The 11,487-nt window shown below is 46.3% G+C and overlaps 1 protein-coding gene across 3 annotated transcripts in view; it reads right to left on the reverse strand.

The window, feature by feature from the left end:
- The window catches only part of TSC1 (TSC complex subunit 1), a 52,469-nt gene extending 41,739 nt beyond the window's left edge, over positions 1-10,730 (reverse strand). The window contains exons 1-2 of one of the 3 annotated variants that reach the window (XM_061433953.1): positions 10,450-10,730; positions 1,766-1,828 (exon numbers count right to left, since the gene is read on the reverse strand). The gene's annotated coding sequence lies outside the window, so the exon portion shown is untranslated. The remainder of the gene's footprint in view (positions 1-1,765; positions 1,829-10,449) is intronic. The other 2 variants (XM_061433952.1, XM_061433951.1) reach the window with 2 other exon arrangements.
- Between the last annotated feature and the right edge of the window lie 757 nt (positions 10,731-11,487).

The following is an 11,487-nucleotide window of genomic DNA, read 5'->3' on the forward strand; positions in this document are numbered from 1 at the left end:
CAGAAACTCTCCTGAATTCCATTCTGCTTTGTCCACAAAGGTTAGTGATGGGACTAAAAGCGGCAGCTGAAGAGGAACATCTTTCTAGAATCACACACCCGCTAACACAGGGGCAATCCAGCAGCTGACGGTGCTGACCAAGTACTTTTCCTGCATTAAAATTTCAAACTTTAACAATATGACTACTGAAACACAAAACAAGTGCAATACTGAAAAATATTTAATACCATCTGAGGTTTCTGATGTGTGACATTCAGCTTGGGCCTTGAGGATATGAAAAGGACCATCTGACACTGGGTTCAAATACATATTCAGTGGCCTTCCAACAACGGACAGGGTGAAGTACCCATTAAACGCTTGAAAATGGGACTTCCTTGGACCACCAGCCCAAGGTTAAGAATCCACCTGCCAGTGCAGGGGACCCAGGTTTGACCCCTGGTCCAGAAGATTCCACAGGCCGCGGGGCAAATGAACCTGTGAGCCACAACTACTGAAGCCCATGCACTCTAGAGTCTGTGCTCCCCAACAAGAGAAGCCGCCGCAATGAGACATCCCTGCTCACCACAACTAGAGAGAGCCCGTCCAGCAACGAAAATTCAGTATAGCCAAAAATAAATAAATAAAAAATTTAAAAAAATTTTGTTTTGAAAATGAAAAGTCAAACTCAGAAAGTCTTCCGTACTCGTGAGGGAATAACGCTTCTTCCACCTTCTTTTGAGTCTACAATCTGTATTAAGACCCTGTCTGTGAACAGACAGCAAGCTTTAAGGCAAAAAAAACCTTATTTCGTAATTCTTATGAGGTAAGATGAGGCAGACAGTGACAATACAGCAAAGGGCAACCAGGGAGGCATCAGATGAATCCCACTAGCCGTCTGTGTACAAAGATAGCGGACGAAATGCCTTCCCATCTTCCTTATGCCCTTCCTGCAGACAGAAAGCTGCAGCGCTGCGCTGCGCACTCCTGCCTCCAAACTCAAAATCTTGCTCAGGGACCACTCAGGCTCCACTCCTAGCCACAGACATGCCAGATCCCTGTATTTAGGAAGGATATCCTCCAGCTCTTAGAAACCACGATAGCATATATCTCATCCCCAGAAAACTGATTAAGACAAGTAACAGATAAAGCCACGTTAAGATGTAAATGCTAACTCATTAGCTCAGGGTCCTCAGCCTAGCTCATACACTAGAATAACCTGAAGAGACTATGAAGTCCTGAAGCCCAGGCCTCACTCCAAAGCAGGTTATGGGGCAGGGTCCAGACAGGACAGCTGGTTTGTTTTATAGACCCATGTGGGTTTTTAAGGCACAGCCAGGGTTGAGAACCTCTGTGCTAGTTAAATGGCTTGCTCAAAACACACAGGATTCAATTTTATTTAGTGGTTAAAACCAAATTTTGCTGTTAGACAGAACTGATTTGAGTTGCAAGTACCAGCCATACAACCTTAGGAAAATTATATAACATTTCAGAGCCCAATTCCTTATCTGCAAAATGAAGACACACCAAAGGTATGGCTGTGAAGAGGAAAACAAATAACCACAGAATGCACTTAACACCATGCCTGGCACTGAATAAGCCGTTAATAAATTACCGGTAATTTGACTAATTACTTCACGGCACAGACGGTCCAGTTACTGGCAAATAGCTAAAATCATACGTTACACCCTGAATGCAAAGAAACCTCTTCACACCAGTGCAACCACAGACAAGATAAATGATTCTCCCCTCCCTTCCCCACAGCCGCTGCACTGAGTTTACACCTTACCTGTTCTGGGGACAATTGGTACTTCAGTTTTCTGTGCTGTCAACCTGGTATTTTTCATGGTCACTGGAGAGAAAAAACACATATCTGTAAATCACCATCTCACGCTGCAGTGAGATCCCGGACGCCGTCAGAGGGGGGTCGGGGTTCACTGGCTTCCCACTCCGCCCCATCCCTGACAGGTGGCCACCTGGTTTCCACTGGAATGAACACTCGGAATCACTGGGTGCACGGGCCTCTCCCCATCTACATTTCTGAACAGCTGGCTGCGGGAAATTCTTTCTATTGCGCTGAACTTGTAAAGTCCACCTTTTGCTAACTGTCTTTTTTAGAGCTATAAATGAGTGGGCAGTAAATGCACGGGCAGGACAGGCTCTAGAATTAGAGCTCGGAGTAGGAAAAAACCCAGGCTCCGCCACTGAGCAGCCGTGCAACTCTGGCTGGCTGACTGCATGTCTCTAAAGTCTAACCTTAGATCCTGTCATCTGTACGGAGAGAAGAGGCGCGGCACCTGCCTCCTAATGCTGCGTGTGGCAGAGTAACTACCCAAGGCACCCCAGGAGTAAGAACAGCTCCGGGCACGAAGCACGTCCTGGTCCCCCATAAGCCCCCGCCCCCACGACCCTGCCCCACTAGCCTCACCTTCTCTCAGCTGACCTGTGTGCTCCCCACTTCACCGACCTCTACCCGCTCCCGAGCTCAGTCTTCACCCTCAAATTCTCTGCTTGAACAAGTGCTTCCTCAGAGAGCCTTCACTTCCCTCCACTCACGCCCAGACCAGGTCAGGTGCAGCACGTGCTCTCTGTAGCCTGTGTTTCTTGGTGTCGCTGACCACGACCCAATTAAATAAGTGCAATGAGTTACTGAGCATGTCCCTATCACCAGCACAGGAGTTCCAGGCAAGGAAAGACAGGAGCGTCTTCAGCACTGTATCTCCTGCAGCTGCCACAGAGTCTGGGACTTGTTGACAGAATGACTAGAGGTCAGAATATTTCTTAAATAAATGTACAAAGCTGAACTCGGCCTTCAAAACAGCACCACCTTAACCTAATCCCTCTGCATGACAAACATAAAATATTTGAGAACAGCCAGCATTTTTCTGTTTTCTTCTCCTGCTCTCCTTTCTAAATTATATTAAATATCCATGTTTAACATGATATATATACAGTTTGCTTTTTAAAATGTGGATCCTTCAAACTACATTTAGTACAGCCTGATTAGACTGTGAGCTCCATGGGGACTCGGACCTCCTGCTGGGCCCACTGGTGGACACCCAGGGCCTATTTAGCGTCCGGCACCCAGTGGGCAAATACACCCCGTGTGAGTCAACAAAGAGTTCACCAGCTTCTTCGGTAGCCATTCCAGGGTGGGACGCAGACCTGGCAGCTGAACCTCATACACAATATAGGCCTAATTACACTCAACAGAGAAGAGCCTAGAAGCAAGCCCTTCAATATATGATCCTGGCCAAAGTTGAACTAGTGTGTCGGGCAGCTCTCTCACAGTTAAAACTTCATGCTCAGATGATGGAGTAATTATCTTTCCTTGTGGAACACATTCTAGGCATTTAATACGAGCGGTCCTCGGCACCATACTCCAAGTGTGTGTGCACAGCTGGGCAGAGGCTGGCCTTCCGAGGAGGCCAAGGCAACCATTCAGACAGCAGTGCTTGCCCAGCCACAGTCACTCCACCAGAAGGGCTGCAGTCAAAACCCTGGAGCCTCTAATCTTGAGAATGTTAGAATCAGCTGTGAGTCCAGTGAGTCATGCAGACTCCTCTTGCAATTAACCGCAGTTGGATGTTTTACCTGAAGAGGAACATCTAAGGCAAGGGTAAAATTAGGATGTAATACCAGATGTGACCTCGTAGCCTGTCCAGCCAGGGTCACTGTCACAGATAAAGAAACTGGCATAGAAAGTGAGAACGGTTTTTGTCCAATGCTCAACACTAACATTTACGTCTTTATCACCATGCCAAAAGACGGTAATGGTAGTGAGTGTTGGCGAGTCAAGGGCTGCCTGCCATTATTTATATTTGGAAGTGTTTACTTGTTCACTTATATTTAAATCCTGCCCCATGGAGGTACTACTAGGGAAAATCATGTGACCTGTGAACTTCCTGCTTAGAAGTGAGGAATGGAAAGACCCTCCTCAAAAATGTGTGCCCCTGAGGGGTTCGGATGGAAACACCTGTCAGAGCGTAACAGGGCCAATGCATGTTCTTACCGTCAGACGCCAAATTAAAAAGGAAACATGCCCTCAGACCTAGACCCTTCCTCTTTGATGTCTGACCCCACAGCGGTGTCCTCACCTGAAAGCAACACGGTAACTGCCCTTCTACAAGGGCAACTAAGACGTCTCTCTGAATAAAAATAAACGGCAGGTTCCAGCAAGAAGATGAGAGCTCGTGCTTCAGTGTTTTGAGATTAAGCAGGAGGAGCATAGGCCAAGTTGTTTTCACATTTCACCTTCATTTCATTCTTCAGGTGTTTACAGAGAGATGGCCTATGTACACAGGGCCACACACGGACTCCAGCTGGACCGGTCATGTGGAGGTGGCATCAGCAGGACCTGTACACATTTTTTCACGCATCTCTGTGCTAGCATATCTGCATTACAAGCTGAGAGAGCTAAGAGCTGCACACACCTTTATGAAACACTCGTGGCAGGTACCCAAATGCCTCTAGAAAGCATTTTATCTGAAAATATCAGTTGAATATTCGGACTTTTGGAAAATCAAGTCTGTGGCCTTCTCACCCCTGGGACTCTTCAGAACCACAATCCACATAAAATATGTAACTATGTATCACATCGCCTAAGATAATTTTGTACAACTTGTCCATGATGTAAAAACAACTACAGGTATAATGAAGGTAGGCAGACGTCTTTTCACTGTGACTTGTTTTCTATGCTGAGGTTTTATCTAAGAAAGTTCAGAGACAAGTCAGACACAGGTTGAGGCACAGATGGACTGTGCCATCAAGTGCAGCACAGACAGAAGAGGAAACTACACCGATGGCACGGACAGGAGTAAGACGTCAATGGTATACCTTTATACATTCAGGCCGGGCTCTGGCTCCGTATCGCTTGGGTGATTTCTTACAGGAATATTCTACCGAGTGAATAAAGTTGACTTCAGCACAAATGCATCTAAAAAAGGTAAGACACGAGTTCCAACTCCCCTCCCTACTTCTGCACGGAGGGAAATACCACTCAAGTGTGTGAAAGTGAGACAGCTGAGAGCAAAACCTGGCAGCATGTACAGTCACGTGTGATTTAAATGGTCTCAGCAGTGTGGTCCCTCTCAAGGTTGTATAAACAGAGGAGGAGCTCCAGGTACTCCATTCAGAATGTTAGCCATCAGGGACCCGAAAGGACAATCTGCTGGAGCATATAACCTATTTCATAGGTGGATCCTCTAGTATCTTGTCTGCAGGGAGAGACACTGATTTTGGTTAGGTGTACGTCTTCTATAATATAAGGCACTTCCCTGGTGGCTCAGCGGTAAAGAATCTGCCTGCAATGCAGGAGAAGCAGGTTCAATTCTTGGGTCAGGAAGATCCCCTGGAGAAGGAAATGGCAACCCACTCCAGTATTCTTGCCTGGGAAATCCCATGGACAGAAGGAGCCCGGCAGGCTACAGTCCATAGGGTTCCAAACAGTAGGTCTTGAGTCAGTGACTAAAAACAACAGCAACCACCACCTCATCTATAAACTATGTTTCTTATGATTTAACTTTCTATTAGCATGAACAAAATTATTTACCAAGAAAATAAACCAAGTGTCATGTTTCAAAATACAGAGCTTCTCTTAAAATAAATCTGAACAAACTGTAAGTTTTCTTTAGGTTTCAAGTTCAAGGACTAAAATAGAAAACTCCTAGGAAATAAGGGCACAAGCTTTGATAGTCTAGGACTAACACCTGTGGGTCTCAAAGGTGGTCCTCACACCAGCAACACCCATCACTTGGGGATTTACGCCTGGTCTGAGACCTCTGAATCTGGAAGTGGGGTCTTCCAGACTAGTGGTTCCACTGAACCACTAGTCTAGGAAGGAGGGGGAAGGCAAGAAATATTAAATATATATATATATATACACACACATATATATACTTTTGAGGTTAAAAAGGAAACAAAAAATAGATAGTAGATAAACCTTGGAAAAAAGCCGAACGGAATTCTGCCAGGTGATAAAGGTACACAGGGACTGAATGCTAAGCCTGACAAGCATTTAGCAAGTTACACACCTGAGTTCTCCACTTATAACGTCTTTTAATGTGACACCTAAGGTTGATTTCCCAGTGAAGTGTAAAGAACCTTTCAATATAAAAGTTTTAACAAAATGATTTATAGTACAAGCAGCACATAGTCCATCTTTAAAAGACTTAGGCCTTTCCTATCTGTGGGTTGCTTCTGTTTCTGAAAGCCCGAGTTCAATTTTTAAGAGCAGTAAACTATTTGGAATGATCACCTGGCCTTCAGGCTGGGTCTGAAAGGTCCTATTCAAATTTTCTTATCTGTGTGAATTTTGTTGGAGCTGATGGGATAGAAAAGGCTATTTGGTCCACAGCTTCCCACAAACTCTCATAGGAGAACTGAGGCCCTCCAAATCTTAAGAACCACTGACCTTTCAACTAGTTATGAGCTCAGCAGTTCAGACCATTTATCAAGTGAAAGATTAAATGTGTGGGTTCTGGAGTCAACCAACAGGGTTCAAATCCTAGCTCAACTCACTGAATAAGTTACTGAAGCCTCCACTTTCTCATCTCCCTATCACGTCCCTGCAAGGTTTCGGGAAGAGCTAACAGGATCAGGAATGTCAAAAACTTTAGCACACTGTTTGGCATTGTGCCAATAAATACAAACTTTATTATAACAATATTACTACTACACAAAATGTACTGCTAGGTACATAAGGCTTAGAAGTCAACACTTACTAACTTATATTTGAAACATTGATAAAGTCATTCTGTAGTTTAAAATGGATACACTTCATGTTTCTCAGCTGTGCTTGTGTGCTCTGTACTCAGAGCACCACAGATCTTAACCACTGCAGACAGTAAGGTCATGACATCTGTTCTTTCTCACTGCGGCCCAGTGTGCCCTCCATCACCAACAGGAGAGTAAAATTATCCCTTGTCACTCAGATACTTCATGGGCTCTACTGCCATCATCTTTCCTTTAGAAGGTGACCTGTGAATTCTAGGCCAGTAACTATCATGTCTTGTTTGTATCAAAACTAGGTTTTTAAGGCACTTTACTCATTAGATGACAACCTGAATTCATTCAACCTTTAAAAGTGTTGTTACCTTTTGCTGCTTCCCTGTATAGAAAAAAAGTTAGTACTACGCAAGAGAAGTAAGAAGAAATAAGCAAGGTCCTGGGATTATATATGTTTTATATACACGAAAGTTTTCGTTTTTTTGTTTTTGTTTTTTTCATTCTCCCCCCTCCCAAAAATAGACACTAGACATTAAATTACTAATGTTTAGGAACTACAGGCTTAAAAAGCAAACCAGGTTTATGTACACCTATGGCTGATTCATGTTGAAGTTTGACAGAAAACAACAAAATTCTGTAAAGCAATTATCCTTCAATAAAAAAAATAATTTTTTTAAAAAAAGCAAAGCAGAAGAGGGATAATCTAAAATTGTTGATGGTAATTTTAGACCAATTTAAATGGGCTGAAACCTTCTTCAGACCAATGGAAAAAAAATAGTTTTTTTCATATACAAACTATATGAAACAATGAGAGGGGAAATTTTAGTGTTTAAGTATATGCCAATTATAAATATTTATTTTTAAAGCAAAAAGCTAAAGGTAGAGGTTTCAATGCTATTGAGTACACTTTTATTTCATGCTTGCAGCTACTTAATTGATAAACAAAACTATTACCAATAAAACTAATCTCTCAAAGAGATTTATAATATTAGGCACTTACAAGGAATATCTTTTTCTAAAATGTGATAGGAAAGGATAAAAACTCAACAGGTCAAGCTAAAAGTTGCTGGTTTGCTTAGTTATTATAAAGCCATTTAACACCTGATTCAATCAACACAGAATGTTTACCTGAACCCCCAAAGGACTTGAAATCTATGTAACTTTTAGAAAAGCTTGAAATGGTTGATGTATTGCTGTATGTGGCTCATCTGCAGTCAAGAATACCTAATTAATTCCAGGAAAAGTTAATTTTAGTCCACCAAGGCCCTAGGACCCGGAAAAGAATGGCACCTGCGCCTTAACACACTTTAAAAGACGCCTGAAGATCAAGTCAGCTGTACCTTAGAGCCCCTGACTTACCCCCACTACACACACCAGAGCTTAGGAGCCATTTCAAGACATGCCTCTGCAGTGAATTATAAATTAAAAGAAAAATAGCCAAACTGATAACTTCAGCCACTGGTCCTCAACCTCTGGTGCCATCAGAATCACCTATAACTTCTTCCAAAATATATACCCAGGGTGTCCTCAGCGACATATGCAAACTACCTGTGCGTGAAGGTTTGAAAGACACTACTGATAAGAGATTTCTCGTTTCCAGCGATTTCATTATTCTACAGACAGGAATACATTTGATCTGTCCCAGTCAAGACTGTTTGGTTTCACTTCACAAATGAGAACAGAAGGCATCATGTTACACCCGCAGACTGGGATGTCTTCCCTCTTAAGAATCCAATCAGGCAGAGTACAACTGAGTCACAGGATTTGAGACACGCCAATTCAACGGAAAACAAGAATGTGGGTAGCTGCCTAGGAATCTCTCTAACTAGGAATTTAGGAACATACCAAAGTCTATGACACCAGGAAATGCATGAAGCAGAGAAAGCTTACATCATTTGCCCTTTCATGCACCTGATGTAAGAGTGTTTGGCGTAAGATATTAACTTTAGTAAGACGATATTTTCCATTTACATCTTCTATAAACACCCTTTAAGTTTACACCCGGTGGTTAGAGGAAGATTCTGCAGCTCCCCAGGGCCATAGCAAAGGATGTTTCACTGTTTCTGAGGCGCCTCATTTGCTTGATGCACGACCGTTAAAGTTTGCATTTCCCCATACGACCTTAAATCAGTTTCCACATTTGCATATTCCAGGTTTACTAGGGAATGTTCAACTTAAGAATCACAGGTGGTTGCTCAGTAAATCAAGGGCTCCCACAAGGCTGGGTTTTATAATGCTTCTCGAAATTTACAGCCCCGTTTCATCAACAAGTGCAAATTCAGAGGACTCCAAGTTGATCCCCAAATTATAAATCCAAGTATCTCAGAAGAATATTATTCTATTTTAGTACTTTTACCAGCTTAGGCTGTGTCAAGTGAAGTGCTATTTCTATGCTTTCTATAAAAAATCCGGCAAGGACTTTAGCACAGCTTCTTTCTGCAGTAAACGCATTGGTTTTATGAAAACATCAAATACTTTCCAGCCTAATTTAGACTACCGTGTTTATAGTCACAACACTGCCATCCCAAACAAAAGCTAAAGTATGTGAGCAAGTGGGCCCCTCTTCAAAATTAAGCACGCACACACAGGCACTTATGCACAAACCCCGGCCAACTGATTAACTCTAATCACCTGATCAGAAAGAATGACAAGTCAGATCTGATCTATTAACAGATCAACGAGAATCATGTTAAGTACAAACAAAGACAGGAGCACAGTCTTGGAATCAGAATCCAGTCCAATCCTGGCTCACAGAATCCTAAAGGTGTGACCTTGGGGCACGGTACCCTCATCTCTCTGGGCCTCAGTTTCTTCATCTGAGAAATGGGAGGGATTCCTGGTGGCTGCCTCTCCCCTTTGTCGCGAGGGCTAAAGGAGGTGACGACTGCGGAGCCCTTCCACAGTGCGTGCTCCGTCAACAAGCTGCTGGTGTCAGGAGCACCGCGCCCCCTCCAAAGCCCCCACCCCCACCCCTCCAAACCCAGAACGCCAGAAGCAAAACTCTGTACTAGGAGACACAAAGAAAGGGCTTTAATTCTCAAAGGGCTCTCTGACTGCCGGTTCTTCATCCTCCAGTTCCTCAAATGAATGAATGAGCGTCTAGGAGTGGCTCTGCAAATAGCTGTCTCTTAAGAATCACCTCTGCCGGCTGGAAGGTAACTGTCTTTCGCCATCAATTAAACACCCAGAAGCACACCTGGAGCGAGGCACACACGCTCCTGCAAATTTCTGCGGAGACACCGAGTCCGGGCAGGTCCCCGATGCCCACAGGCAGACTCCATTCATTCCCCGCCTCCCCCACCCCTGACCCCTCTCATCAAGCCCTGGCACCAGCCCCCACCCCCCAATCCAGACCTGCCTCTCCCGCGGAGGGTCTCTCCTCGGCTCTCCGCACCCCGCGGGAACCTGTCACCCCACCGAGCAAGGGGCTGGCAAAGCGGCCCACCTCACCCCCTGCCCTCGACACCGCGGCCTGGGGGGGTGCAGCGGTCCCCTCCGCCGCCGAGGAGGGGCCAAGTGCCGGCCGGGGCCGCCTCTCCTCCCCCAGAAACCCGTCAGGCCCCGTCGGAGATAGCGAGTAATAAGAGGGAGGGGAAAGCTCTCCGAACCCCCCCTTCCCGGGGTCCCTTCCCCGGCAAGTGAGCCCCTTGCCCAAGCCCCACAGGGCTTCCCAGACTGGGGTCATGGTGCCGGGACCGTCCCGAGAAGACCCCAGCGAAAAGGAAGGGGCGACACCCCCGTACTCACCCACCGTCTCCTCCCCCTCAGCTGTTTACCTCACAGTTCCTCCAGCCTACAGGGCGCCGCCATCTTGGACGTACAGCACCTCCCCCCCGTCGTGAAATGTCCACTGCCGCTGCAGCCTCCGCCACGAAAAAGAATCCCCACCCGCGCCTCGCCTCGACCTCGAATCCGACGACCGTCGACCGTGGCCGCCTGCCCCTTTCGAAAGAAGGGGCCGTTCTGCTCATTACTGGTGGTGCTAACCGGTCGAGAAAGAGCCAAGGGGAGTTGTACGGTAGGGGGTGTGGGGGGGCGGGGAGGCGGGGACGGGCGGAAGGATTCCGAAGGGGAGCTGCTGAGAGATCTTGTGACTCCGAAGGAGGCAAAAAGAAGGGCCGGCGCGGCGGGGAGGAGCCACGCGAGAGAGCTAGGGGCGGGGAGGCGGTCACGTGACCCGGGCCGGGCGGGAGGGGCTGTGCAAGAGGCGTAAACAAGTTGGCCGAGCTGGGTGTGGTTGGGGCGCCTCCTGCATTCCCGAGCCTCGCACACCCGGATACTCCCCAACCGAGGGTCTCCCTGTGCCTGACCGCAGAGCTTCCATCTTGTTTCCCAAGGAGCCAATGACCCCCGTGGGCGAAGGGCTTGCGGAGAATCCCACTGACTTCTGCCCCTCAGATTGCTAGCATTTCAGACACCCGGTCACGACATCTGTGGAAAACCACCATAATCAGAGCTGGCTGCTTTCAAAGCCCAACCCCTTCATTCAATCCTTGCCCTGCCCCCTCCCTAGCTGTGTAAACCTGGACAAGTTTTGAAGTCCTTTGAGCCTCAGTTTCTTCCGCTGTGAAATGGGCATAATAACACGAGTGGAGTGAGGATTCAGGGACATAAAGTACGGAGGGTGTTTAAGCACAGTGACCCACGCAGGGTAAATGCTCACAAGATGATGGTCCTCGAAGGCAGACTATGGTGAGCGCTGTGACTGATCCGGACCAGGGTGAGAGAGGCCGCAGTCTGAGGTATCTGAAAGGCTTTCTGAAGGAGTGCGCATCAAGCTAGGCC

This window comes from Bos javanicus, chromosome 11 (genome assembly GCF_032452875.1).
Source record: "Bos javanicus breed banteng chromosome 11, ARS-OSU_banteng_1.0, whole genome shotgun sequence".
NCBI lineage: Eukaryota > Metazoa > Chordata > Mammalia > Artiodactyla > Bovidae > Bos > Bos javanicus.